The following is a 14,763-nucleotide window of genomic DNA, read 5'->3' as shown; positions in this document are numbered from 1 at the left end:
ATCCCTTGTCCTTGTAGGACAGAGGAAGGAAAAAAGCAGCACCAGAGGCTGACTTGGCTGTTCCTCTGAGCTCTGTCATAAATCCAACTGAACATTTCTGAACATCTGTTGTGGATGATTAGCTCCATGGCTAGCAGAGTTTGACCAGAGGGAGTGAAAACCAATGTGTTTGAGGAAAGTGTGTGTGTGTGTGTGTGTGTGTGTGTTTGTGCGTGCGTGCGTGTGTGTGTGCGCGTGTGTATAAATACTCAAAGCCTCGCAGCTTTAAGAAGTGGGATTTTGCATTAATTTTTTTTTAGCTGGAGACAGAGACAGATCCCATTTTGAAACAAATTCATTACCCGATAAACACGTCACAGGAAATTATTGGTGCAGCCCCTCTGGGGGTGATTATTTCAAGGTCACACTTTGTTAACCTCTGTTTGGTTTTAAAATAAACTCCCATTTTCAAAGGTACACGTTTGCCTTTTTAAAAAACTTTATAATCAGTCCTTTATATAAGTTTAGGTTGAAAAGTTTGCCTTCATAGTGGCCAACAATACATATCAATGAAGTGTTCAAGCTGCACAAATGGAGTTAAAAAAAAAAAAGTTTTTTTTTTCTTCTCTTTTTTTTTTAACGGCTCTCCGCGCAGGTGCACACAGACACTTGCTTGTCATTGGTCAGAGTTAAAAAAGGTAAGGCCCTGCAGCCCCCTCCGTCTTCACACTGAAATCTAACACCAGTGACATCACACGGTGGGTTTGGCTTCTCCGCCAGACAGGCAGTCCCTGAACACGCACTCAGTGTGGTGAAGCAGCTCTGCCTCAGAAGGCTCTCTACCCCGTAGCCACATTGCTCTATCGCCACAGCTGGAAACGTATTGCTGGCGAGCCCATAGACAGCTGCTCCGCTTTGATGAAACTCTGTAGGTGGAATAACTGAGCAAAAACTGGGGAACTACTTTCTACCGCCAGAGAGGGATTTGTGGATACGCCTGGAATTCTTCTATTGTGGAGATACTATCTATTGTGGAATAAAGGAGTATCAAATATCTGCGGACTAGACCTTTCTGACATGCATGGGTAAGTACATTCTGCCCCCGAATTGGTGTTCCTTCTTTCCGATTAAAACACATTATTAGACGCACAAAACTTAGCAGCCACTCTTAGCCTCGTCCCTGTTCCAGGATGCCTGGTCGAGGATACACCTCTCACAAAACCTTTTCAGAAGTAACAAAATAAGTTGATGTGTAACACTTCAATGGTCAGGTATTTTCTTACTCCTCTTTTGTCCCCTTCCCTTTTGTCCTTGCTCACTCTTGCCTGTTAAGCCAAAACAATAGTTTAACCTCGTCCTGGCTTAGCTCTATTGGCTGGCTCTCTGGCAAATCGCCCTGTCTGGTGCAAGCCCTCCCCTACGTATTCAGAGGACTTTGAATAGAAGGGCCATAGAATGTCCCCTAGCTACTGCTGCTAAGGTGAGGCACCCTGCCGTTCTGCTGCATTAGGGCCCTACACTGAGGCCAAACAACCTGTTTTTCCAGTTGTCTTTATCTCCCTGGGCAATCTAGAGGGTTAAGTTACGGTGGCAAGAATCCCAGTTAGAATTTCAGGGATAATTTCAGAGGAGAACTTTTCAAGTCTCAAAACATAGTTTTCACTGGAAAAAAAAGTTTTTTTTTTGGCTTTAAAAAAAAAAAAATATATATATATATATATATATATATATATTGTAGGGTTTTGATTGGATTTATGTATACTATATATTTTTTGTTAAGTGAAAGTTTATTTAAATTTGACACCATCACCTTTGTCTCTTGCCTACAAACACATAAAAATAATATTTTGTACTTTGTGCGTTGATGCAAAGGCACACAACCTCCCCCTGAATATTTGCTCTGCTCTGGCTATTTATTAACTCCTTGGTTCAAATGTTCTTTTTTTTCATTGCAACAAAAATTTGATGGCGCCTTGGACTGAGTTCATCTTGTTCTTGGCTCCTTTAACTTTGGCAGTGTTTTTTGCTGGTGTTACTCAGCCCACTAGGAAGTAGTGTCAGTGGGAAACGTCTTTTTTTCCCCCCAACTTGCTCCTTTCAATCAAATCTGTCTTAAGCTCTCAAACAACACGGAGTAGACATGGTGTCTGCCTGTTTTGTTTAGCCTTTGAAGCGCAGAGACCTCCCCACAGGTCTGACTCACCGCCATGGGAACTTGTGTTCTGTCTTACTTAGCCGTTCTGAAGCTTATTTACTTGGTTATAGTTCTCTTTTGGAGTTTAGGAAGTTAAGGATTCAGGAATGCAACCCTCGCTCAAACAACTCTGACCTGTCAATCTAGTAGACTCCTAGTGGAAACCCAGACTTCATTAAAAATATACATATACCTCGAGGCACCAAACTCTTAGCGGAGTCTTTGAAAATGTATGTTCAGGTCCTCGTCAGTGTAAACAAAGTGGATGAAAAAAAGCAACTTGTCAGCCTTGGGGGTTGTTCAAACAGACACGATCCCTGTCCCCACTGGGTGACCTGGAGGCCGTCCTCCTTCACCTCCTCCACGCCTTCCACTGACCTCTCATTCCACTTTTACGACAAAGCCTCCGTCACTTTGTCACCGGTAGTGTTCGGGGACACATGACCTGGTGCTTGGCTGAGAGAGCAGGGGGGTCGTCCTGAGGAAACATACCTGTGTATCTATAGACGCATTTGCACTCACGACCGTACACCATTAAATTTTCTGGCCCACCGCAGAGAAACTATGAGCCTGAAAGGTTGATAAATGACTGTATGGAAGAGTCAATGACTTCCCTGTTGGGTTCTTCCAAAGTAATTATGGCTTAAGCGCGAGAGTGTTCAGTAAAAGTTTAATTTGATCTCTTTTGCAATTGGGTTGACGTGTAATGGCCTGTTTACACATGATGGATGTAGCGTGTAGCCCGGTTCCCAGTTGGGCCGTAAAATACATAGCGTACAATCACAGATCAATGTCTGAGTCGGACCTTTGTCCGTGACGCATAATTCAACCAGATAATAAATCCCTGCTAGCTTTCGTCAGGTTACGTTGAAGGCTTTGAACCTGAGGCTCAAGTCTTGGCTTGTTCATGTTGGTAGACATTGTGGCAACAGAGGGAGACTCAGTTGTTTTTGAAAGATTGTGATCTTTATTTTAAGAGCATTTTGAAAAAAAGAAAAACCTACTAAAAAAAACTATAAACTATTTTGGTTGCAAGGTCAAGGTCACTCCGACATACTAAACACTTTTATCAGCTCAACCTAAAACAAATAAAAATATTTGAGAGTCGAGTAGTGGAATAGAATTGAAGCCTTAACTGTCATTGCACAATTCAACCAAAGCGCTGCTACTGCTGCTCCTAATGGTGCTAAACACACACAGACACTTTAAAAGGCAAATTATCCAACATACACATGCATCCACATATCAAAGACAAATGGAACATAGAAAACAAAAAGAAAGCCGCAACATCAAACAATGCCTTAATAGCAGGGGGTCGCGTTGCATTTAAGAAACGGAATCTCACTGAGCTTGAGATTCAGGCGAAGGCTGCTGCAACACACATCGATACTTACACGCGGTCACGACATACATGATTGAAAACAAACATGTATTCAAACTGCAACATGTTTTGGCGCCCACAGGCCTCAGCAAACAAAGTGATGGATGTAGTTTTGGTTGCCTTGCCTTAACATGGTCTCCAGGAAATGTTTAATGAAAGAAAAGTCTAATTGCTCAAAGTCTGATCTATTTTTAATATGTTTGCCAGCTTAGTCTTGCATAATGTGCACATCAATCAGCAGCCTCTGCCTGTGTGGCGCATTTGCTGCGTTGATCGTCACTTTTTGGTCTGAGCAGTGACACGTCTTTCTTGCAGGCTGTTACTCATTCATTTTGACAGGTGCTGAGGAGACGGTTTGGGGGTAAAAAGGGGGTAGGTGTGGGGGAGCCTCTTTATTATTATATTCACTGGTGTTTTGACATCAATGTTTATACTGAATGGTCCTTGCAGAAAGTTCCAATGTTCAAACAAGCTCTGTGCATGACTTTGCCTTTCTATCTGCTTTCTGAACAATGAAAAGTCATACCTGGAATAAAAAAAGGACACAGTTCTGCTCGACAAGGTAATTTATTTTCTTTCCATAACAGTAATAAATGCAATCCCCGCTGTTGGGTAACACTGTAGATGTGATGCTTGAGCAAATTATTGTTTTCACCTTCGTTCTTTAAGTGGGCTGTTTGTTTGTCTGTGTTCAACTTGTTCTTCTGTACATAAAACATTAGCAAAGATATGCGGGGTTGCTCATTCCTCTCTAAGCTGGCAGTGGAGGTGGTAACTGAATCAAAAAAACAGTGCTTCAGTCTTGCTGTAGAGAGTGAAGCCCAGCATTGCAGGCATCTGCTGTGTGTTCATATGTGAAACCTCCCACTGAAGTCAGCGAGACACTGTTGTGTTTACTGTCACATACGTTTTTGTTAGTACAGGGTCTGGCGGCATGTTTGCACTCTCCGTCGCTTCCTCCCAGGCGAAGGTGCAAAAATGCAGATGGAGGGCAGAGTGATTATATGTAGCAGAGGCAATCATCGGGATGCTTTAATTGATCCAACTAAGGAACCAACAAGGTTTTCTTTTTTCTTTTTTTCTTTTTTTAATTGAGTTCCGTAAGTTGTTAGTCACAAAGGGTAAAAATGACAATTGCGAAAGCAGCAAAAACACTGCTCACAAGTCAGAGTCAGATGATGCCTATGAATAATGATGATCACCTTGTCAAACTTGTCTACTGTGTCCTTGTTTAATATTTGTAATTATTTAGGCAAACACGTATTTATGCAAAATAAATACATTACATAACGTTACATGTTCTTGTACTCCATAATGTCAAACTGAGTTTCGTTGCTTAATCAGATGTGCCTTTAAAACTGGAAAACATTAGAAGATTTATTAACATCACATTTTTGCACACCCCCTTTTATATTGCAACTGTGTCCTGGTTGAGACAGGTGGCAACACGCAAAACAAATTCACAGCTCATCTGAAAGACTGATTGAAGCTAAAAAAAAAATAAAAAAAAAATAAAAAAAAATGTTTTAAATGCAAATGATCATAGAATCCATCAATGGAGCACAGATCTAGACTGGTTGGTAGACTGTGCCCCTTAAGTTCAAGTCCAATATGCGTTGTTGGTTTTTCTGATTTTATCTTCCTTTAATTATAGCAGCGTCGTCAAAGTGTTGTTTTGTAGAGTGGTCTCTAATTTGTTGGGAATGCGCGGATCTGGCTTCATGTCAGGCTAATGTCTCTTGTAGGTATTGTATTCCTGAGGCTATTCTTACTTGATATTCACATGTATTGCCTCATAAGCCACCAGCTGCAGATTTCTTCATTAGCATTTACATCACACCTGAGGACTGGACAGAGGTTCTGGTTTTCAATTTGAGAGAGGGTAAAAAAAAATGCTGAACATCTGGAATGAGGCAATTCAATCTGAGTGATTGGGGAGGGGGGGGGGGGGGTTGGTTGGATGAATAAGGAGTCACGGGTGTCATCACACCCCAACACATGCATATACATATGACGAAGGGGAAAGCGCAAGTAGTCAAGAGCTGCAAGCGTACAGGAAAAGCTCCAGTTTGTCAGTAAATAAATGCTGCAGCTTTTGAAAAGAAAAAGTGAAACTCCTGTGTGCTGCCTCCCCACCCCCATCCACCCCTGACTGTCGTGTCAGTCCCAGCAGCAAGGATCCTGGGAAGAAAAGAGACGTTTCACCTGCCTCGGTTTACCACTGTCTGGAAACTCTAGCATGCTGGTGTAATGGGTGTCGGGAGTCTCCCCAGCGAGTTGAGGGACCCAAGCTGTGCCTTACAGTGTTTTTTTTTCTGAAAGGAGTATCAAGTTGGCATGTTGAAAAACTAAAAATATTGGCAGCTGAAAGTCGTGTTTGATAATGAAATATTTTTTAAAAAAGTGAAAGATGATCAAATGTGGTGAATTTGTAATGCAGGTATGATTAAAACAGTGGTAATGTGATGAAACACTTCTCATTTGTCATTCCCACACCTATCGGTAAACACAGTAGTGGCATCGATCATTAAAGCATTGTGCCCTCCTGGGGAGGTGGCCGTAACTGGGACTAGCAGGCGAGATTAAGATGCCATTTCATTCATTAACGTTGTTTCGTTTGCCTCGAAATATATAAATAATTTGTTGATACATTGCTGATTGATCATATAAACAATAATGATTTGATGCCTCTAATAATCTAAGTTCTCTAAGTTATTGTCTTTAATTCATCATGTTAGGCACAAGGCTCATCAATCAAAGGCAAATATTTTTTGGTGCTAAACCCTGCCCACTGATCACTGGAGCTGTAATCAAAAGCAAAATTGTCTTCCGTTCATTGCCCTCTGTTGGTTTTTCGCCAAAATTTCCACAAACTTCTAAGACAGCTTAAGTTAAGCCTGACTCAACATTTTGATTATCGCTGTGTGTTTACAAGGGGTCACATTCAGTCGTGAAACCAAAAAAAAAGAACCATACAAATTTTGTAAATTGTGATAAAATAACATATGCTAAATTCGGTCAGACACCAAAGTAATGCTGGCCATTGGATTTTGTTTGACATTAATTAAAAAGGAGATAACAATAAATGGTGGCTCTATTGTACTTCTGAGTTTATTGTTACATTTTTTCAGTGTAAAACCAGTTCAGAATATTCTCATGATAATGTTTAAATTACGTCATTTTCATCTTCACATTTTCCCTTGGAATTAAGGCTTTTATATCTGAATATTTGGGTCACTTGGACTTTGACGGCAAGGTAAAGTCAGAGCCTGAGGTCTGCACATCCTATACATAAGCCTTGAGTTGATGCATTCCTGATGCAGTCCTACCATTATGCCTCCACATTGACTGAAAGAGCCAGCTACAATTAAAAAAAAATAAAAAAAATAAAATAAATAAAGAATGTCTACCAAGGGCATACCTTGTGTATGCTAGACACTGTTTAACTCATATGAGAAATTCCACCACAGCAGAGTTTGTTCTCAGTAGAACTTTAATTTAGTTGCGTGTGTCTACATCAAGATGCTGCTAATTCTCTCAAAGTTACACAACATAATTACTTAATATCTCATCTGTAACAGAATTGTGTTTTCTGCAGAGAGACAAGGTCAGAAATAGTTTTGGTGTGTTGCAATAAAATGGAATTAAATGTCGTTGCGCTACACCCCTCGCCCCCCTTTTTTATGTGAGGGGATAAATGTGATGCTAAACTGCAGTAACGCAAATAAAATTCAGTGTAGGTCTGATTTATTTGGTGCTTGGTTCTGGGAGTGTGGTTTTGTAGCAGATTTATCACACTCCTGACTCCCACACCATCTTTGTTTGCTCATCCTCCCAATTCCTTCAAATGCCTAGCTTGTATTGGACAGTGTACTTGATTACTTCATCATGCCAGGTGTCATATCCTCCTGGGTTATGACTCCTTTTTTGACTGATGCTGATGCTAAATGTAAGAAATTACTCTTTAAGCGATGGATTGTAGGCAGTTGGGCTCTTTTAAGAAGATTGTTGGAGGAAAGATGAAGCATCTTCAAGTGACCAAGCAGGAAGTCAAGTTACCCACTCATGGAAAGACTTGGATGACCTGGATGCCTGGAAAGCATTGGCTGCCTGTACACTAGATATAATCTCACTTTCATCGGAGTTTGCTGCTTGTTTGTAGGAGGTTTTGTAGATCCACGTGCTCTGCATCCTTGGAACTCATATGCATGGTATCCTATGTCCTCAAAATTCTCCTTCCATTGGATTTCATAGGTCCCCTGACTTGTTGGGAGGACGGATGGAGATTCATTTGGTTTCATTCTAATGCTTGACTTATTTATAGCCTGGCTGCACAGTGCCTGCTGGCCCTCTGTGGCCCTGTAAGGATGCTGGGGGAGGTGGGGTGGTGGGGGCGAGGCGCTGATGAAACATTCCTGTGTCCAGGGGGTATTCTCTGAGGAGAGCGTTGCTTGTTTAAGGGAGGGCAGCAGGGTGACAATACAAGAACCGCAGGCAAGGCCATTGGAAATCTAATTCCATGGACCCTGCCTAGCTACAGCATTCCTGTTTTAGTACCTTCACCAATCAAACGTCCCCCTCCGAGGCAACGGAAGAATGGGCTGATACCGCGCACCAGTCGGACTTCACAGGGAAGCTATACAAGACGATCTCTTCAACTACAAAAGTGTCGCCACCCAGAAAGAAAAAAATATATATACCAGAAACTTTCATATATTACTTACGTGTACAGTTTGGAGTTTCACAGCAGCAATCCCAAACCTTTATCTGGATCCCCCCCCCACCCCCCAGCCTCAGAGATTACGGCTTCACAACCTCAGAGCAGGGATGCTGTCTGCCTGGTAATTTGATGGCTAATCCCCTGCCTCTTCCCTACAAATCTCTTCCCTGATAAAGGGGTTGCTTCTACATTAGTAAACATGGGAGCCTCGGCTGACTGTCAGACAAGAGCACTGGTCGAGGAAATGGTAGATAGAGGAAAAACCAGTTCTTTACCGTCCACAGGAAAGCCCCTTTATGTTTACGTGTAGGCACGTAAGCCAAAATCCCACTGTGAACATTTAAACCGTTGAAATGCCTCCAAGCATTCCAGAAAGACAATCAAACTTTATGCTAAGCTATATGTATACGGCACAGTGCAAGGGAGGAGTATTGCGTTCCTGCAGACGATGTTCAGCGAATGGAAGAAAAGAAAAAAAAAAAAGCACTCTGCCGCCTATCTTTGAGGGTTAATGGTTTAAATGGGTTGATGATAAGCTGCTGATATGTGTGTGCAGTGCTATATAGGCAGTTTTCATACAGGCTGCTGTTAATGCACATAAATTAGCTTCTTGACCTGAATACGTTATCCATATTGCTAGCAACAGCTAGACAAGACGGCTCACTTGAAAGCCGTTCACTTCCTCAGATCTGACTTCACAGGCGCACAAAGTGCTCCCTGCGCTGCCTGTGTGACCGGGGATTGCAGACTGTAGTCTTAGGGGTTTTATTAGGCAGCGTGGGCCGCCTATGGGCTGCAACATGATTTCTGCTCTCTGGCTGGTTGCTCCTTCTGCGGTGGCCCGTCAAGCGGAGCAGCAAGCCCAGGAATCGAAAGTGACGCCTTGAGCCCAAACACGCTCAACCAAGTTTAACAGGACCTGGCAAGATAGCATTTAACCAGTCTATGGGATGACTCGGGCCTGATGACTGCAACATTTGCTGTGATGGCTTTTCATTTGTGGACGTGACAGAGGCACACCAGGCGTCAGGGTGGATCTGCTGGGGTGACTGACAGTTCCTGTCCCCGCGTGTCTTTCCCTGTGTGTAACGGCCTGGTGTTCGGTCTAATCGTTGTCAGAGTGTGAGATGGCACGTCAGGAAGTGTTTGGTGAGATCTCTGTTTTCAGCACGTCGTGCAGCCAAACGTCAAACATCATGACTATGCAAGTAGATTTGCATCTCGTTTGTGCTTTCTCTTGCGTCGAGTGCCACACAGCCTTGGGGGGAAAAAAAACAAATAAAACACGCAATGTGTTGTTCTTCAGAGGTTTTAAATCAGTCTTTTGAATGTAAATGTCACTGCATAATTGATCAAAAAAAGAAATTCAGGATTTTTCAAATTTAGTGGTGGCAGTGCCTTGACCGTTGCCCCGTATTCTGTAATTGCTGCTTTGTTTTTAACATAATTCTTGGTTCCAGAAGCAGTTTGCCTGATTGGGTGTATTTGTTCCACTGAGATTCACAGCAATGTTTAAACGTGCCAGTAAATCTCAGTGTGGGCCTGCATGGCTGGGACGTCGTGGGCTTCTGTGTGTATTTCTTGTTAGTCAGGCTGCACAACAGCAACTCTACACTTGGGATAATTGATAGTCTGGAGCAGGCTGCCTCGGCTGCAGGTAAATTCTATCTTGTCGCTGTACTGTCAGGAGGAGAGAGACAGGGTAGAGGCGAGTAAATAAGTCGTCCAAGGTCTGAGGAATTCAGAATAACTAGATGGATGGTTGAGGGATTGCAGCACAGCCCCAAAGACGAGGTGATTGCAGGAGAATGTTTAAAACTGCATAATATTTCCTCCCCTCAGCCGACAGCTAGCACTTAGTGGATGAATGTAAATTTTGACCACATCTGTCCTTAAAAACATTTTGCAAAAGGAACGGTGCATTTCATCTGTCTTTGAAGTGTACTGCTTGCCTCGCGCAGACTAGGACGTAGCATGACTTGCCTCTTTTAAAGAGCTTATAGAAGATTGACGGAGTGAAATTCGGCTTCGTGCATTTCCCCAGAAAATGCTCAGTAGAGAGGAGTTTAAAAAAGGAGCCAGAGGTGGGAAAAACACAGGGGAGACTGCGTCCCAGGGAGAGATTCATGGCTTGTAATGAGGACGTAGGTGGAGTGGTGTTGTGTCTCCGGCCTGTCAGTATAATGGACCTCGCCAGTCAGCTGGCAATCGATCGGGCCGCTCACGACCTCGTCCGCCTGTTGTTCTCGACTATTCCTGTCTGTCAGCCTGCCACCAAGAGATGGAAGACTGAGAAGAATCTCCTCCCAGACGACAGACACAGTGTCCAGGTGCTTCCTCATTACCCACCAAGGTGGTCTGAGGTGAGGTGTGGACTTGTGTGTGTCTTGTCTATTTCAACCAGCGGTTTTGATGCGTTTGAGGGTGAATTGTTAAATGAAATCGGTTTCATTTGATTTGTTAACAGAAACAAATGCGCCGTCACAATTCACAGTGAGGTTGTAGTTTGGTGTGGGCTGTGTATTGATTTCAGGTTCTAGTGTGTTCCCCTAGATTCTGTGTAATGTTGGAGATCAGTGCAACTGTTTCAATAAGGCATAAATACAAAAAAACTACGATAGAAAAGGACGACTCTTGAATGAGATTGTGCTGTTTAAAATTTCCAACAGATTCAGACCCTCTTACTATCACATCCATGTTAGAGGAATTTTTTTTTTTTTTTTTCCAGAATTTGCTCCCTGCTCTGCATTCAGAGGTGTTTCTGGGAGAGCACCCTCTCTGTTCCGTGAGTCCCCTTAATGGAATTGAATTTTAACTCGGCTGTGTCGTGCTCCTGGATCTGATAACCTCCCTCTCTGTTGCCCGCCCGCCCGCCTGCCTGCTCACCAGAGGTTTTTGCTCGGCGCCCCAGAAATCGAGTGGAATTTTTTCGTAGGATATGAGTTGGATTTTGGTATTGCATTCTTCCATGCGCAGACAAGAGATTCACTCTCCTTTTATTCCGTGCAGCTGTCAGCGCCAGACTCCCGTGCCATTCCTAGCAAGCTCACGTTTCAGCTGCGTCGCACTCGGCTGCGTCTGTCTCGCCTCATGGCTTGAACTGTGACTATAATCTAATGCTAGTTTTAGATGGACATGCATGTACAGGGAAAGGCCACTGAAAAAAAGTCATTTTTCTTCTGTTGTCTCACCATTACATGAAAATTAGAGCTGTCACTAGTGGTAAAATTTCGCATAATGCTTGGCTGGACTTTTTTTTGCTTGACTGGAGACTTGATAATGATTAACTGACTTGTCATTGATTGATTTTCCTTTTGGGCCCCAAGATTTGTTTTGTGACACTGCCCTAACTTTTGCTCTTTGAAAATGTCAGTTTTTGATTCATTCGTGACAAATAATTGCATATTCATTCGGTAGAGTTTAAATACGCAGGCTAGTTTTGAGATTACGCCCAACTTTATCCTAGTTCATAGCTTGATGGCAAAGTTTTTCCCGCAGAACTGTGCTTGTTTAATGAATATGGAATTTGCTCATGGACAACCCCCCCACCCCCCACTTCCCTCGGCCTTTATCTGCTGGATCCTGCCTATTCCGACCTCATCTCTTTTACATTTTAAATCCTTTGGCCTTTAGAGAGCAATAGGGATATATGGTTCCATCTGCTGCAGCAGACTGGCTCACGGCTCAGACAGAAAGACGGGGACTTGGCCAAGCAGGAGGAAAAGGAAGCAGGGATGAAGGGAAACAGACTGATGAAAAGACAGAATGTTTTATTAGAATCTGCCTCATTTTAATAGTTTCACTGGCTCTGGGGCGAAGCCTCCGCGTTAGAAGGCAGGAGGTTTCAGCCAGTTTTAGCTTCTGGAAGTATTCCTTTTCCCCTCACATCTGAAATGGTATCATGCCACAGTCAAGTTTGTCCGGTTTTAATGTCAACGGGGATCTTGTGGTCTCATGCTGATTTATTTTTGTTTCCAGATGGAAAAAGAAATATTTTGAGCCCCACATAAGGCCACATGTTTCTCATCAATATCTTTTATAAATACACCGTCATGCCACCGTTGAGTACAACGTTAATGCTTCCCGTTACGAATTCTTGATAATGTTGGATGTTGTTCTGGAGTTAATCTGCCCCGACTGAACAGTGGGTTTGGTTTCTTATTGCACGGTGGACCGCAGCAAATTGTTTTCCGTGCCTTAACTGTGCTCTGTTCCAAGTAAAAATAATAAAAGTGCTGCGTCAACAATCCATTTCATCAGCACTCTATCGCTCAGAGCAAGAATACAAACAACTCTTGTGTTTTTTTTTTTTTTAGTGTGCATAATAATAGCTAAATTCAGACTGCTTTGTCAGTGCATGTTCTGTCTGCTGACATAACACTTCCTGGAATTAGATTTCCATATAACAATGTGGTGAGATATCAGGCTGCTTTGTAATTATAATGTTGGACTTGGAGAGGAATCTTCCGTCCAGCCGAGTTGATGGTTTGCAAGTTCCCCATTTTATTATTTATTTTAGTTTTTTATACTTTTTATTTCGGGGCTTTTGACATGTTAGTGCTCCTACAGAAAAACCACTCCACTGAACCGGCAATTAATCGCTTTGCAAATCGAGTATTTGGTCGTGAGATGAAGAAATCCACCGTGGCTTTAATTGCTCCTCGGCTGTGGACTCAGCCACACTACTGGAGCGGGCCTGGCGCAGTAAGCCCTTTTCCAACTCTGTGACAGCACAAATCCTCATATATTTCAACCTTCCTACAGAGTAATGTGACAAACAATTACCAGAGTAGAGGCTCTGACACTGAGCGCAGAGGCCGCTGCTTGGTTCTCATGCAGGCCTCCGGATGGTCCCTGTTGGCCAAAGAGCTCCATTCCCAGCCCGTTACAGTCACTAATCTGGCCTGACACCAAGCTGATATACAATACCCCTCCACCCTAAGCGCTGACTGACTAGAGGTAATTGATTTAGAACAGTGAGGACACCTGCTGAATGCTCTGAAGCCACCATTCTGCGCTCGCATCGCAAAGTTGGGCCAAAGATCCTCGCTTCAGTGAGGCACTAAAATGTGTTTTCTCCAAAATCCAATAATAAAAGAGGAGTTGCCTCTTTGTTTAACTGAAAGACCTGCCGCTGCTGTTCTATTTCTCACCCTGCGTTTCATTGCCATGGATAATAGCTGCTTCATTTTCCTAATTTTGGAGCAAGCTCCTGTTTGCTAGATAAAACAAAAACAAAAACAACAACAACAAAAACAAACACCTGTGATGTATCAGTGGATTGAGCCGAGCTCGAACAACTGCCTCTGTTTGGCCAGCTATTGATCCATGCAGTTCCGTATTTGCCAGTCTTTGGGCTCACATGCCTTCGCACTGTTTGTCTTGTACTGAGGGAGACCAGGCTCTCTGCCCGGGTGGGGGTGGGGGTGGGGGTGGAGAATGTGTGTGTGTGGGAAGGGGGTTTCGAGTGGGAAGGGGTGGTGGGGGGGGGGGGGGGGGGGGTTACCAGAGCCCAACACACTGCGTCAGGAAGGGGGGGTTGCCCATGCCTTCTGTGCTGCCTGCCTCGTCATTTTATGGCACCATCTGTCCGCAAGCTAACTGTCAAGTGGTGACGTCTCGCCACATCTTTCTTGCGTGACGGTGGCAAATTTTCCTTTTGGTGTTTGCGCACACATCTGTTGCAGAGAATGCGTCTCAGTTTATCCCCCTAATTTGATTTCGATTAAATTTAATGCCACAGTGCAGGCTTGTGCGTAATCTGCCTGTTATTTGTGAAACACTTAAAATGTGAACGAAGAGTAGTTTAGAAGGCCCTCGTTTTCAAAATACCCACTCACCGAGGCAACACGGAATTACACATACTGTAATTTTTGAAGTCACTTTTGACTCTGGCAATTATTTGAATACGTAAAAAAAATAAAATAATACATGCAAAGTATAACAGTGAAAATATATATAAAAATATCTATTCTGGCCTCATGTTCATTACAATGAGGCAGCAAAGTTAACATCGCTTCGATTCTGGAAATTTGTATTTGAATGATTTTTTTTTTTTCCTCCATGAGTCATTTCAGCTCTATCGACGTTGCTTTACATAAAGCTGTTGCAGCTCCTCAGTCAGTCCACATAGACGGCGCTGCAGACAACATCTGTGTTTCATTGAGCCCACTTCATCCTGATGCATTGCAGGCCTGATGTCCGGCACCGTGCGGTGTGAACTGTTTTCTCCTTGCACCACAGCTATAAACACTCTGCAATAAACTCAAATGGACGTGTCACTTTGCCATGCCTCTCCTGGCCTGTGTAGTACACGTCACTGTAACACACACACAGTGCAACCTTTCGTTCTCAGATTATTTGCTGTTTAGAAAAAAAAAAAAAAAGGCTTAGGGATGATTGTATATTGGCATCCGGTTGCAGTTTATGGAAATGCCCAATTTAGTTAAATGTTCACTCAACCAGACTAATGCCAACTGACATGGTATC

General features: G+C 43.1%; 1 protein-coding gene across 8 annotated transcripts in view; it reads left to right on the top strand.

The window, feature by feature from the left end:
• Positions 1-14,763, top strand: part of LOC142885460 (receptor-type tyrosine-protein phosphatase F-like) — a 165,674-nt gene that overhangs the window by 35,672 nt on the left and 115,239 nt on the right. For 4 of the 8 annotated variants that reach the window (XM_076021917.1, XM_076021916.1, XM_076021914.1 and 1 more), the window contains exon 1: positions 785-1,064. The exons of 1 other annotated variant lie outside the window; for it this stretch is intronic. The gene's annotated coding sequence lies outside the window, so the exon portion shown is untranslated. Of the gene's footprint in view, positions 1-784; positions 1,065-14,763 lie in introns of those variants that run through there. 3 more of the 8 variants (XM_076021919.1, XM_076021918.1, XM_076021915.1) reach the window with 1 other exon arrangement.

This window comes from Nelusetta ayraudi, unplaced genomic scaffold, assembly GCF_046127955.1.
Source record: "Nelusetta ayraudi isolate G7.1 ecotype Tasmania unplaced genomic scaffold, CSIRO-AGI_Nayr_v1 ptg000011l, whole genome shotgun sequence".
Lineage (NCBI taxonomy): Eukaryota > Metazoa > Chordata > Actinopteri > Tetraodontiformes > Monacanthidae > Nelusetta > Nelusetta ayraudi.
Note: the sequence above shows the minus strand (reverse complement) of the source record. Positions and strands in the feature narration are given on the sequence as shown.